The following is a 4,663-nucleotide window of genomic DNA, read 5'->3' as shown; positions in this document are numbered from 1 at the left end:
TCCACATTTTTCCAAAACTTCTGGAAAAAAAATGAACCATTCAAACGACTCAATATGCCTCATAGATTATACGTTGGGGTGTTAGCTTTCCAAAATGGGGTCACTTTGTGGGCATTTCCATTGTCCTGGTGCTCCAGGGCCTTCAAAAATGTAATAGGTGGTTGAGAAATGAGATGTGTAATTTATGCCCCTAGAACGCCTAATGGTGCTATTTCAATATTGGGCCTCTGTATGTGGCCAGGCTGTGTAAAAGTCTCACACATTTGGTATCGTTATACTCAGGAGGAGTAGTAGAATGTATTTTGGGGTGTCATTTTTGCTATGTACATGCTATGTGTTGGAAATATCTTATAAATGGACAACTTTGCGTAAAAAAAATGTGTTTTAATTTTTTTTCCACATTTTCCCAAAACTTCTGGAAAAAAATGAACCATTCAAACGACTCAATATGCCTCATAGATTATAAATTGGGGTGTTAGCTTTCCAAAATGGGGTCACTTTGTGGGCATTTCCATTGTCCTGGTGCTCCAGGGCCTTCAAAACTGTAATAGGTGGTTGAGAAATGAAATGTGTAATTTATGCTCCTAGAACGCCTGATGGTGTTATTTCAATATTGGGCCTCTGTATGTGGCCAGGCTGTGTAAAAGTCTCACACATTTGGTATCGTTATACTCAGGAGGAGTAGTAGAACGTATTTTGCTGTGTCATTTTTGCTATGTACATGCTATGTGTTGGAAATATCTTATAAATGGACAACTTTGCGTAAAAAAAATGCGTTTTCATTTTTTTTCCACATTTTCCCAAAACTTCTGGAAAAAAAATGAACCATTCTAACGACTCAATATGCCTCATAGATTATACGTTGGGGTGTTAGCTTTCCAAAATGGGGTCACTTTGTGGGCATTTCCATTGTCCTGGTGCTCCAGGGCCTTCAAAACTGTAATAGGTGGTTGAGAAATGAAATGTGTAATTTATGCTCCTAGAACGCCTGATGGTGCTATTTCAATATTGGGCCTCTGTATGTGGCCAGGCTGTGTAAAAGTCTCACACATTTGGTATTGTAATACTCAGAAGGAGTAGCAGAACGTATTTTGGGGTGTCATTTGTGGTATACACATGCCATGTGAGAGAAATAACCTATTACATTGAAAATTTTGTGAGAAAAAAAAAAAATCTTCATTTTGCAAAGAATTGTGGGAAAAAGATGACAACATCAAAAACCTCACCATGCATCTTAGTAAATACCTTGGAATGTCTACTTTCAAAAAAGTGGTCATTTGGGGGGTATTTGTACTTTCCTGACTTGTTCGGGTCACAAGAAATGAGATAGGCCACCAGTACATCAGATGTGATCAATTTTGTGCGATTCGCACCACAGCTTGTAGACTCTCTAACTTTCACAAAGACCAAATAATATCCAATAATTTGGGTTATTTTTACCAAAGATATGTAGCAGTATAAATTGTGGCCAAAATTTATGAAAAAAAAATTATAATTTGCAAAATTTTATCACAGAAACAAAGAAATATGTGGTTTTTTTCAAAATTTTCGGTCTTTTTTCATTTATAGCGCAAAAAATAAAAACCCCAGAGGTGATAAAATACCACCAAAAGAAAGCTCTATTTGTGGGAAAAAAAGGACACAAAATTCATTTGGGTACAGTGTTGCATGACTGAGTAATTGTCGTTCAAAGTGTGAGAGCACCAAAAGCTGAAAATTGGTCTGGGCAGGAAGGTGTTTAAGTGCCCTGTAAGCAAGTGGTAAAAGAGCTATATATTTTTGGATATTTTATCCAGTTTAATAAATTAATGGCTGCTACGGCCTATTTTACTCCAAAAGTGGTATGGTCTTATTTATTATATAATGGGGAGGTAAGTGGAGTATAGGTTGGTAGCAAAATGCATATATGTTATACACTAGTCATGTGTTTTTTGATGCATTTTTCAGATATGAAGGGAATTTTTTAAACAGAGGTTGCAATGGAACACGTTCACATCAATGCATTTTTGTGCTTTTTGGAAAGGGGCGGGGACTTTTTCTCCATCAAAATGCAGCATTTTGCATGTAATAGACTTCAACTGCTCCTGAGTTTGGGAGTAGGGGGTGTTGTGGAAATTTGATTGTATAACATTTATGTGAACATTTTATTCTAGGGTGTGTGTTTTATAGATTGTCATCTGTCTCCCTGTGTCTGGTTCAATCGAGGAGCGCTCTAGCAGAGCGCACTTGGGTTAAATCGAGACCAGTGGTAATAACGGTCAGTATGAAAACCTTCTCATGGGATTTGAGACGTGTTCTCTGTGTTGAGGATGTTTGTTGGTTTGTAGGTACCAAGCGCCCTTTACCCTTTGCTTCTTACCTTCAAATGTCTATGCGCATTAGAGAAGCGAAGTCCACATAACGAGATAAACATATTATTTTATCTCTGTGTGGCTACGTTATCCCTTTTGGATACATATCTGCTTTAATAAGAGGACATTGGAATCTGCCTTGTTAATATACTCGTACCGTATATTGACAATACCAGTAGCAATGTCCCCGCAGATTGTCTCAAGCCTTTAAAGCGGTTCTGCACCTAAAAATAAAATATTAAAAGCCATCAGCTACTAATATTGCAGCTGTTGACTTTTAATAAAATCACACTTACCTGTCCCAGGGTCCAGCGATGTCGGCGGCAGATGACGAGTGATCGCTCGTCTCGCTGCTGCCCCCGCCGCCATCCTCTGTCAGGGAATCGGGAAGTAGGCTTGTGCAATTCGTTTCGTAACGAATCGAAATTTGGCCAAATTTTGCATCTTTCGGACAGTCGGATGCATCCGAATGTCCGAATAAAAAAAATAACAAATTACAACGAATACGAAAGAAATATAACGAATGAATTCAAATTGATTCGACATGATTCGAAATGATTTCAACCGCATTCGAAATTATTTCAACATGATTCGACATTATTTCAACCACATTCGAAAATATTTTGTGACCCAACTATTTTGTGACCCACAATATTTGTGACCCACAATATTTTGTGACCCAACATTATTTCAACCACATTCGAAAATATTTTGTGACCCAACTTTCGAACCACATTCGAAAATATTTTGTGATCTCAAGGTCACTTGGTGCTAGATACTTCAAATTTGGATATGTTGTAGTGCTAGTATTATTGTGTTTTCATACCAAATTTGGGGTTTCTAGCTATAAGTGACCCCGAGATATGTGGCCCCAAATTCAGGTCGCAAAATGTTATTAGAGCAGAGAATAACATTTTGCGACCCGATTTTGGGGCCACATATCTCGGGGTCACTTATAGCTAGAAACCACAAATTTGGCATGCGAATACAATGGTACTAGCACTACCACATATCCAAATTTTGAGTTTCTAGCACCAAGTGACCCCGAGGTACATGGCCCTAAAGTCGGGTCACAAAACATTTTCGAATGTGGCTGAAATAATGTCGAATCATGTTGAAATCATTTCGAATCCGGTAGAAATATTTTCGAATTTGGTTGAAATATTTTCGAATGTGGCCGATTTTTCAAATTCGGTAGAAAACTAAACGAAATCCGAAAACTAATTTAAGGAAGTTAACGAATATAACTAAACGAAATTAATGAATTAACAAATTAAAACTAAACAAAACTAAACTAATTTTTTCCTTTTGCACATGTCTATCGGCAAGCATTACAGCTTCACTGCCCGGTTCCCTACTGCGCATGCGCGAGTCGCGCTGCGTGTCTCTTATGGTCCCCCGCTGTGTCTCTGGGAACTGTGTGTTTCCCAGAACACAACCGGGGGGGGGGGGGGGCGGAGCGTCTGCGGGGGTCTGTGGCGGTCTGCCCGGAAGTGGGTGCAGATACCTGGATTATCCAGGTAACTGCACCCCCCTCCCCCCTGAAAGGTGCCGATTGTGGCACCGGAGGGGGGGAGGGATCTGATTAGCGGAACTTCCCCTTTAGGGTGAAGAACCGCTTTAAGAACCAGTAGAATGAGCTCACTCCATACTGTTTACTTTGAAACAGTATTGGCTGGGCTGCATGCTGGCTAAAAGGGGGCGTGTGCACTTCCTCTTGTGAGTGCCCTCACCTTTAATGTGTGTCATTTTCTGTGATGTCACTTCCCATGTAAGAAGTGATTGGCTAGAATCTGCACTTCCTGTTTCTGAAAGCTTTTGTGATAATAAAAGGCCAATGCTGGCTGGTGTGAAGGGAGTCAGGCTGATGGAACTGAGAACGTAAGAAGGATGGTCATGTCTGTTCATTGGGATGAGTGGGTTGGAAGGTAAGCTAAAGTTTTATATCATTAAGACGGAAATGTTATTATGGGAAAAAGGAGATTTGGCTGTGTGCCCTGCATACAGCCAAATTTTCCAGGACGGGGGGGAGCACACTGAACACACGTGGAGTATGAATGACCCCCCAAGTGGCTGCTACGGGATTGTGCATTGTAATGTTCAGCCGTTCCTACAAATGCCAAGATGGAGGAAGAGCAAGAGGCCAGGGACATCGGTAATGGGAGGGAATGCATCATTTATAACAGGCGTGGCCCTGGTACGTACTATTGAATACTTTGTCTTGAGATGAACTCAGAGGTTCAGAGGTTCAGCTAAACAGGTTTTTCATCTCAGCTTCATGATATTGTGTAATCATGGAATGCTGAACAAAT

This window comes from Lithobates pipiens, unplaced genomic scaffold (assembly GCF_037356315.1).
Source record: "Lithobates pipiens isolate NorthernLeopardFrog02 unplaced genomic scaffold, aLitPip1_a1.2 Scaffold_22, whole genome shotgun sequence".
NCBI lineage: Eukaryota > Metazoa > Chordata > Amphibia > Anura > Ranidae > Lithobates > Lithobates pipiens.
This window is presented reverse-complemented; position numbering follows the sequence as displayed.